A 10795-nucleotide genomic window follows, 5' to 3' on the forward strand; every position below is an offset into this window, starting at 1 on the left:
ACTTGCAGAAGTAAACCTATGCTAGATCTTCAGCTAAAGTATTTTACAGCTGTGGGTATTTATCTCTGTAAACTAAAATCCCTGTGTGTGACCTGAGATTACTGAAAGATGCCCTCTCACTCAGCTGCCAGAATAATAGGAGAGCAAGTAGCTGGAGACAGTAACTTCTTAAATGTCTGCAGCACAAATTAGCAGGCATCCTTCATCAGATTCAGTAATCAAGGCTAGATAACTTTATTAGCACCTATTTATTGACACAAAATGGCTGTATCTATATTCCAATCCCCAATCATGAAGCAGAACTTGATCTTAGATGTTACAGAAACAATTCCCTGTAGCCAGAGAACCCACTAATGGTGCACAGTAGAAGCATTTTGGTGATTGCAACTAAGTGCTTGCAACTGTGCTAACAGAGCACCCTTCCAGACACTTGAGCTACACAAATTTAATTCCAGTGTGATTAAATCCATGCTTAGGCTTCTGTCGATGTTGTGACTATATTTGAAAATCATTTTTGGCTCTCTTCTCCCACCCTCTCACCTCCACACAATCCCAACAGTAAAATTGCCAAGTAAAACCTAGGTTTCTGTTTCTATCAGTCTGCTGTTGCAGTGGGTCTGCAGGTCCCACAGAGACCTAGCAAGAGTTAATTACTGCAGTGAGGTGAGTCAGCCCAGTTGGTTTTCATATGTGATTTGCCGAAAAGGTTTAGGCTCCTTTGAAAGGGATTGGGAAGTAAGATGGAGCTAGCACATTAGCTGCTGGAAGAAAGGCCAGGTTTGGACAGGACCAGGTAGGAGCTGTGTGTTACTGAACCAGCCCTCAGGCAGACGGGTCAGTGTGGATTGTTTTGCTGTCTTTTCAAACTGGAGTATGTGCTCAGCCTTTCACATGGAGTCCATTTATGGCCTCCCAAGGTGACAGCAGCCTTTGATAAACTTTTCTGGGTTTAGCCTTCTCTGGAGTTTGTGGTATGATTTGTCTGCGAGTGCTGTGGCAATGCCTTAGCTCAAGCCCTCCCTTAAAACTGACATTTCGGAAGTGTTGCACACCTGTAACCCAGTGAAGCAATACACTCTCCTGCCTTTTTGTTAGAAGCCTAAATGTGGATTTAGCCACCTAACTTCAACCCTGAAAACATAAACAACTTCGACCTCCATCAATATTTATTTAAAGGTGAATGGCAATGCTAAAATGTAAATTTGCTGAAGCTCAGAAGTACATAGGAACATTCATCACAGAAATAACAAGCTTACTTTTTAAGGCTGCCTTTCCCTGTAAAATGTGCTAGTGTTTTGTAAGTAGGGGATATGTCACTTTAAAGCCTCGCTGAGCAGGGCTTGTATGAACTATCTTGATGTGAGAGAATGATGGTGGATTTTGGCACGTCAGCATCAGAAAGCCTGCCTGTGCCAGACAGCATGAAATATTGTTTCTTGGGTTAATCTCAGGGGGTTTTGTTTGGGTTTTTTTCTTTCTCAACAAGCAAAAATCTTGACATATCTTATGCTTGTAGACTATCTTGATTGTTGCAAAGAGCTTTAGAAACAGTGTAAAAGGAACCTGAAGTCTGTGGTGTGTACAGAAGATGTGGCATGGTAAGGGTTAAGGCAAATCTGCCTTCTTTCATTGTCCCATGTCACTGTGTCAGTCATGATAGCTGACCTGCAGTGATGTAATATAATATGGACACTGAGGCTTTTAACAAATGTCACTTTGAAACAGAGCATGTGCTTTTAGAGAAAGTTGTTTGTTTTAACTGAACCCAAAATTAAGCATTCATCATCTTGTCTCCTGTAAAGCATATTGTTCTAGCTTGCAGAAAACTGAAACTAAACCATATGCTGAAAGTGGAAGAATTTAGAAAAATTTACTCTCTTTCCATCAAGTCTGTGCCTCATTTTTCTAGCTTCAAGGAAAAAAAAAAAAAAAGTAATTGCTGTAGACAGGGTAAAGATGGTAGTTACTATTCCTAGTCCATTACACAAGAGTAGGTGCTTTCAAGTACTTGGAAACAAACATTGTACTAAAATTACTACTGGTTACTGGCAGAATTACTTGTAAATGTCTATATTCTAGGATGGAAATAGTATTTAGGGTTTTGCAGAAAGTGTTCCTTAAGCTTTTTGTTCACAGATGTATCTTTGTTCTTATGTACACACATTTGCCAAGAATTTCCTAAGCAACTAATGATTATGCATGCTTCAATTTTGGGGTATTCGGCTTGTAACTTCTCAAAGAACTTAACCTTTTATGAATGCTGATTCTTTGGCAGTGAAATATTGTAAAGGTCACCCCAAATTGACATTATTAGCATACTTTCAACCTTCTCATTTATTTTGAATTTACTCCCCCAAGTTGACTCTTCATGAGACAGTAGTGTTAGTTCCTATAAAAGTTGAAAAATACGATGTTAGTTTGGAACTGGAGTTGTAAATTTGGGGAAAATTTACTATCTGTTTCTGAGGAATATTTTTTATGTTTTCAGACTCAAAAATTTATTGTCAGACTCCATGCATTGATCACATTTATCTAAGTACTTTTTTTATATCTGACTTCCTCTTCATACCTTTAGTTGATCACTGCCCTACCAACAAGAGAACATGAAGTATTGAAGTACTTCTGAAAGATTTCACTTTGCAATCTGAGATAATTAAAACTGTAATCTAATTGTTATCACCAACAAACATCTCGAATATTTAAAGTGAGATCTCTGTTCCAGTTGCTAGTCTGAATTTGGATCTTGTTGCTAACTGTCTATACAGGGAGTAAAAAATCTTCTCTGGCTAAAAAGATCGGGTTTTGCAAGTTAATGCAAAGTCTACCTTCAAAATAGACACCTCTAGTAACATAATGCATTATTGTTCCTACACTTATTTGTACTTCATAGATGTAATTGGGCTTCCTTACATTAAAGCCAGAGATACAGAAAGCGCTGAAATAATGCCCAACAGAGGGGAGGTGCAGTGGGAGCAACACAGGTCACCCTTAGGGCCTTTCCCTGTTGATGGCTGTTTTCCTCAGCCTCCTCCAAGTGGAATGTGAGACAGATGGAGGCCTTACACATCACCTCTCACAAAAGGGCCAAAATGGGGCTGCGGGGCTTGCTTATCCTCTGCTGCTCTTCTCATGGGAGCTTGCAGAACCTGGGACTTCCATGCCAAATGGAAGACCCTGAACTGTGCAGGGACAAGCCAGGTTCTTCCCAGAACAGTATGCAAGGAACACGTAAAAAGATAGCTACAGATATGTGTTTAATTTCACTTTTCCCAGCATATATTACATCTGAGACATTTCTTCACAAGATAGGTTTGGTAACTGTCTCCAGTGGACAATGTTTCCAGCCTCACCATAGCTCTGATTCACATGTGGTCGTTGTTCAAGTGAGAGATGTCCACACTTAGGCAAGATAGACTTTTTATTTTTCTTTTTTTTCCTGTTGCATTTGGTGGGATATTTAACTTTCATTATCAGAACTAGTCCAGAGCTGTGGATTTAATATCCGGCCCACAAGGAGGTTTAGGCTTGGGCCAGATGATGAACACTATATAAAAGCTAATGTTGCTGCACTGTATAAAGAATCAGCTCAGGTAGAAAAGGGAAGGTGCGAAAAGGGAGGTGTTCGCAACGAAATAGACTGCAAACAAGCTGCTGCAGAACCATATGCACAACCTGTTCTCAGCAGTGAAATATTAAAGATGAAGCAGATAAAACAATCCTTGGTATTGAAAATAAGATTACTGCTTTCATGCATGTGTATTGGCACTGCAGCCCTTTCCACAGATGGACACTATTAAAGGGAGTAATCAAATATCAACATGTGTTTCATACAGAAAGAGACCTGAAGCTAACTGGCTAGCAGGCGAATTTTTGTATTTATTTATTTTTATATCAGAAAGGTGACCGAGATTTTAAGATTTTTTAGGCTGATGCTGTGTGGCTGATCTGGTGGTGGTTACTGGGAACTTGATGTGATCCTCACCTCAAGTTCCAGTCTAATAAATGCATGATACATGTGTTTTAAGAAAAAGTACAATACATGAACCTGATTTCACACAAGGTCTTGTCACCATTTCTGGTAGGTTTCAACATGCACTAGAATAATTTAGATGATAAAAATTTACTTGCTTTTACTGTAATTAAATGGGTATACATTAGGATTACCTAAACTGAATTTAGTAGAATCGCAGAGTGAAGAACAGATGCAATGCTGCAAATCTTGAGTGGTGCTTGTCTTCTCCCAGTATGATAAATATTGCAGCTACTTACTGAATTACTTAGCATATGACATTTCTGAAACTGATTCTGGACATAGCAGGGGAGAAAGGACACTGTACACAGATTTGCAGTCGTCACACCAATCTTCCACTTCTTCGCAATCCCATCCAGTTCTATTCAGACTGTACAGAGCAGTCTCCTCCCCTGCCTTCCTGGCAGAAAAACAGACAAAATTGTCACTTCCCCAAGTTGCTTCCTCATGCGGCAGCTGAATCCCATCTCCGTCCAGCTCTCCTGTTCTGGGCTTCACTTCCCCAGCGCCTTTGTGTCTTGTGAATGCTGTGTGACACTCCATTCTTGACATGGTCTCTTCAGTAAAGCTGAAAAAAGTCACTGCTGTTATTACAAGAATTGAAAAGTACTTTCCCAGAATTACATGTATCTTTAACCACTAGTTTATCAAAGTTTGCTGCTTGAATTTCTGTTAAACTCTCTTTTCTTACACAGCCCTGCTGTTCTACTGCAGTTTATCTGTTTGTCTATAATAATGTTAGGTTTGTTTTAACTTTTATTGAGGCAGTTGATAAGATCCTGGGGATTACTGAACTCAGCAAAAGCTGTATGCCCTACAATTGTGTATTACACAGTATTTCTTGATCTTGCAAATTCACTAAATGTCAGCACAGTGGTACCAATAAAATCATACATACTGCTTTGCTAACAGGGCAAGAATGAGTTGTTCTGTCCAGAAATGACTGTCTGAAACAGATTTTCCATGAACTGTTTTGTCAGTATGTGTGCGTGCATGTACACACATACAATCCCGGCATTCCTGGGACCTCATGGATTAAGTTCCCATAAGCACACATGATATAATTTCTTCCAGGACCAGATTCATGTGGTAATGTCATTGTTGCACAACTGCTTTTCTCAGCTTTAAAATAAAGACATTAAGTACTAAATAACCAAAAGATTTCCTCCTTACCTCCCTCACTAATTTTTTCCAATGTGAAATCTAAAAGCCAAAAATTTAAAAAAAAAAAAAAAAAAAAAAAAAAGTTAGCTTCTTTATCAGAAGTACAGACATTACTTTACATTATAAAGAGTTTCATTATCTCCCCCTTCCCCACCCCCAAAACAGAAGTTGTTTCAACATCCTGGCTTGTTGGTGCTTTCGTACCAGCAATATGCTTTTTGGCATGTACTGTACGTTACACTAACAACCCAGCCTGCCAACAATTTAATAGCTCTGCTATGCGATTATAGTTTTCAGGCCATACCCACTTTATTGACACAGTTTCCTTTTACTATTGCTTAATATCACTTCCCTCCTCTTTCTGCCACCCCCTTCTCTCCCCACCCCCGTTATCCAGCCGCATCTTTCTCTCCAGTGCCAGTAGAGGGCACTTGGACTTAGTTTCTTGCACGGTTCAGTCGCTAAAACTATTCAAGCAGTTGCACTTGCAGGTTGTTGGTTTGGGTTGGGATTTTTTTTTGTTTGTTTGTTTTTTTTCCCTCCCTGTCGTCCCATTCATAGAAACCTGGACACACACAGGGAAAAAAAAAAAAAAAAAAAAAAAACAAACAAAAAAAAAAAAAACCAAACCCAAACCTACATGATCAACATCTACATAGAGATCAGGGAGGAGAGAGGGTGCCTGTAGGTGCAGATGTGCCAGGGATGGGGCTGTCACTGCAGGGGAAGACACTGGGGGACACCATTTTGGTAAACTCCAAGTCATCCGTTCTCTTTAAGAGGATCTTTCTGATCATGGAGGGAGGCTAATGAAAGGGTCCTCCAAAATGTTTTCAGAGCAATTTCTTCACAGCAGTGCTCTGGGTAAATAACACTTCTGCAGCCTCAGCAAAATGGTGGCTTTTCCTAACTATAGCTTAGTGCTGAGCACAGGACAACAGTGCGCACCTCCAAACCTCCCTGCTTCTTCCTGTTTACTCTTTGATATTTTTTCTTCAGGATTTACAGCTCAAACTGGATGTTGTGTCCAGTAATCTCTGTTCAGGTTTCCTGTTAATCCTATCCTCCTCCACAAAGAATAAAGCAATGCCACTGTATGGTTTAATTCTTAATATTTGGCTCAGGAAAGCTCCTACTCAGCACTGTTCAGAGTATCAATGGAGATGGGGTTTCATTTGATACCTTTTCTGGGATCCCACTGATTAAAAAGTGATGTGGGGTGTGTGACTGTGGGAGTGGGGCAGACAAAAGTGAAGGAGTGTCACTGAAGGGGAGAGGGGTGATGGTTAAGGGGAAATGAGAGGGCTCTGGCTTCTTCATCTGCTGCCTTGTAAAAACTAATGTACTTAGGACAAAAAAACAATAATTTGCCTAAAAATGTATCTATGCATAGTGTGACATGAATGTTAAGCAAGCGCCACAGAAGTGCTTTTAAATTAAAGAGAGAGGATAAATGAGAGTAAGTGCCTTATGTATATGAAAAGACATATTCCCCACTCCATTCTCTCTTTCTCTTTCAAATGCAGAAGAAACAAAAAGGTCAAGAGAGATTTGGTGGACACCATAACACGGAAGTCACTTTTTGTGCTATTGTGGATGTGTTATTGTTGTTCTCTTACTGCCTTGTTCATATTGAGAATGAAATAAAAACAATGCTAATGAGAAGAGAGGGACAAAGCCTGCGCTGGGCCAGATGGCTGTTGGAGAGGAAACATGCTTACCTGTGTACTTTACCACATTGCTTTGAAGAAAAACTACACTGTTTACTCTTACCATATCTTTCTCAGAAAGTAACTTTCAATTTTCTGCTTGAAACCAGTGAAATCTCTTACTGTAAACCTTTCCCTCCTAACACTGCCATCCAATTGGGAAAGCTGTTACCTAATAGAAGTAACTGAAGCATGTCTGGTACAAAATATAAATAGGGTTGATGGCTGACAATTCCACACAGTTAAGCAAAGACAACCGATTTGTGATTTACATCTGTCGTAAGTGTATATACAGATGCACGGTCAGTTCTGTGCTTTCAGTTCATGTATAAGTCAGATAACTGTATAACTGCTTTGTGAGATACATAATTGCCTAGTTATGTACATAATTAATTATATACCGTATGCAATCGTAACTGCATGAATAAAATAGGAGTGCAGTCATACCTGTCACAATAGGCTGAGCTTGGACAGACAGCTGAGTTATTAATGAGAAAACCTTGCATATACTGAGACAGCTGGGATCCTTAACTTGTCATCTGTGTAACCTCAGCAGAGTAGCCACCGCAGAATCAGTCACTTTTAAAAGGAAGTATTCTTATCCTGCAGTCTGCACCGGTCCAAAGTATTCACGGTCCCTGCCCTAAGCCGAAGCTGAGAAATTATTTGCCAGCACTTCTGGTATTATTTCTAGTGCAAATTCATCTGGGTTTGAAAAGCACACTCAGCAGGACCTGTATAGAGGGTGCATTATCAGTTATGTCCTTTCAGCATAAAGGAAATTTTTTTATTTCCTACTTTCATTATAAATCTGAGAAGGCATTGTCTTTGTAAAGTATCTTGGTCTTTTTGTACAACAGTTCAAACAATGGGGTTCTAGTTTATGCCTGCGGCTCTTAGGAACTATGATATTTCCTGAGACTGAAAAGGGTGAAACTCTTCTAAAACTGACTAATACAAATTTCAGTTTAATAACGGAAAAAGTGTATTCTGAACTCTCTCTTTAAAGATAAAGGATGGTTCCTACTCAACGTGGTGTCTGAAGTTCCTGGTATTCGGTGTCAGCATTCTGGTTCAGGCAGATATGAGTCACGGATCCAGATCAAATTTTTGTGTAAATGAGGCAAATGTTCAGGTTCTTTAGTTGGTTCTGACAGGCATATCACTGCACTGAGATTTCTTTGGTGATAAGCGTGTTGGATGAAGCAATTAGCAGTTTACCCTTTAATCACAACCCGAAGGTTACAAGAGAAGTTATTGGAAAGGGACAGATACTTAGATAACAGGAAAAAAAAAAATAATTTGTGGTCCTTGTGCTTACAACGGCTGTGTTTTCATCCCTGGAAAGTTTGGTATATATTTCTGACTCTCCATGCATTTGAATCCTATGACAGACAAAGGCCTAGTTGCCAGAGCCAGAAAGATTTTTATTTATATTTTTTACACAGTCCAGAAGGAGAAAGAGAAAAATAATTTATCAGTTGGCCTAGTAAAGAGAATTGTATTTCCCTATAGCTTTGCCTGGCATAAGGAAGGCTGGGATAACCTGCTTAGGTTTTCCTGTTGCATTTCTGTCAAGCAAATATTATCAGTAGTGCCATTCCTGCAAGTCAGTCATCCTCTTGGAAGGGAAGAGGTGGCACAGGCTGGAGCTCTGAGCTTCTGGGGTACTTGGGGAGTATGGAGCAGTGCCCAGGATGGACTCGGGCGTCCCCTTCCACTGCGGGATGATGTGTACCCATGTGCAAGGGCCATGGATGCACATATTCACCTAGCTGAGGCTGGAGTGGCTGCCCCAGCCCACCCTGGGGGCCAGGCTGCTTATGGGATTGGTCCTAACCCCACCCCAGGCAAAAGGAGCCAGGTTGGCAGAAACCTTCTCGCTTTTGTGTTCAAGTTCATTGGTTTCAGGCCAAATGAGCCAGAGGCAGCCATAAAAAGCAGCTTGCCAGCAAATTCTGAGATGGCAGCAATGAGCAGCTGAGTGGGGACAGAGATCTGCCTGTGGTTTAAGATTCAGTGATAAGCTACTTCCAGCTTTTCCTCCACAGGGTAGTATTGATTTATTATATAAAACAGGGAGTGTCGTCAGGGTCAATCTGGGCAACCAGCATAAATCTAGTTTATATGCTTCCCTCTCAGTGTTCATGCACCTGCATAGTACAAGCAGCTACAATAAAAGTTGTGGTTAATAAGACAGTAAGGAACATAGTAAGGAAGGGCATATTGTAGGTAGTTCTTTTCTGACCATAACCCACTATAGTGAATGAAAGGTTGAAATAAAAAGCGCAATCAAGTGCACATTGTACACTGATACACAGTATGTGGTCAAATGTTTGGATGGCTGTCAGAACTTTCTAGTAGTAAAAAAAACAAAACAAAAAAAGCCCACACCCTACACATCTGCCACTGCCTGACAAACTACATAGCATTTCCTTGCTTCTAATAAAGATCACACAGCAGCTAATACTCTATCAAAGCTTAAATACCAAATAAATGCAGCACTTACCTCCAAGGGCCTATGCCCTGGTTTTATTGGCATGCGTAATGGAGGCAGTGTCATGAGAGGCTTGTGAAATGCAACTTCCCACATGCAGCAATGCTTTTTGAACATCTTGGTGCAGATTTTCTTAAGAGATATCTGTGTTCTTAGAAAGAGCATGTCTGTGCTCTGAGAAATCACTTATTCTAGTCTTGTCGATAAAACTCTGGAGAGAGAGAGGGAGAAAGAGAGTTCTGAAAAGAAGAGTGATCTACCAAGTACAGCTAAGAATATAGTCTGCAAGGTACAGAGGGGTTTATTGGAACCGAGCGATCGATATTTTGCAGGTTGATTTATTCTGTGAAGCAGGAACAGCGGTTCCTTCTTCAAAGCCTACCAAGTGACAAGGTATTTGAGCCAGAAACTCTAATTCTGGAACCTGATATGTCCAGGAAGATTTGGGGATCTATACCCAGCCTGTGTGCAGTGACTGATAACCTATCTAAAAGCTCCTGCCTGTTTGTGCCAGAAGCCGTTGGTGCTATCTATGTCAGAGGTAGTTATAGAAAGAGAAACTGCTGATTTTGTTTCCACACAGAAGATGTTTGAATATTAGTGTGCTTAAAAAGAAAAAAAAGACTCACAGTATCTGGAGTAGGGCAAGCAACATTTATAATGTCAGTGAGAGTCAAGTTTGGGTTTGGAATGAGCAGACTAGGCTGAATCAAATAAGCAATCCAAATCTGTACTACAGGAGGGTCAAAACTTTCTTCTTCATCACTCAAAATATTGCTCAGTGTGGCTCACTTTATCACAAAATACTTAAATGCCTTAAACTTAGGCACTGGATAATCTGTTTAGATAAAAAGTAATATTTTGTGGAATGAGATCAAATAAGCCACTTACAGATTTGATCACAGTTAATTTAACAGTTAAATAATTAATTTAACCATTTTTTGGTTTTAAATCACCTGATTCAAGTCTATTTGTTCACAGTGATTCATCAAATAGCTTGTGCAAACAAACCGTGTCCTGTGATTTTTCCATAGACAGTCCAGGAGGAGGTTCGTGTTGTTCAGTTTTTTTGTCACATGACTGGTCACAAGTCACATTCTGTTATTTCTGTTTCCTGTTTGATGACAGAAGTAAGAGATGGCAGGACTTGCAAATTATCTATCTATTATGCAAATAAAAACCCAGCTTTTGAGAATTGTTCCAACACTTTTCCTTCTGACAGTTCGACCCAATATGCGTTTTGCATCAGTAATCATGACGCTTCTCTCCAGTATTCTGGAGAACAATGATGCACAAATCTTTCTTCTTTGCATTTATACGCCTTGCTTTATTTCTTTGATAATGCTTTATGTTTAAAACACTGAAACTTTGGAGCTGGACAGTTGTTCATTTGAT

At 39.9% G+C, this 10795-nt stretch overlaps 1 long non-coding RNA gene across 1 annotated transcript; it reads right to left on the reverse strand.

Moving 5' to 3' along the window:
- Positions 1 to 3237: 3237 nt before the first annotated feature.
- LOC141931384 (uncharacterized) lies at positions 3238 to 9764 on the reverse strand. Its single transcript, XR_012625559.1, has 2 exons — positions 9413 to 9764; positions 3238 to 4598 (listed from the first exon to the last, which is right to left on the reverse strand). It is a non-coding gene; the product is annotated as an uncharacterized LOC141931384 (long non-coding RNA).
- Positions 9765 to 10795: the final 1031 nt, after the last annotated feature.

This window comes from Strix aluco, chromosome 17, assembly GCF_031877795.1.
Source record: "Strix aluco isolate bStrAlu1 chromosome 17, bStrAlu1.hap1, whole genome shotgun sequence".
In the NCBI taxonomy this organism is placed as follows: Eukaryota; Metazoa; Chordata; class Aves; order Strigiformes; family Strigidae; genus Strix; species Strix aluco.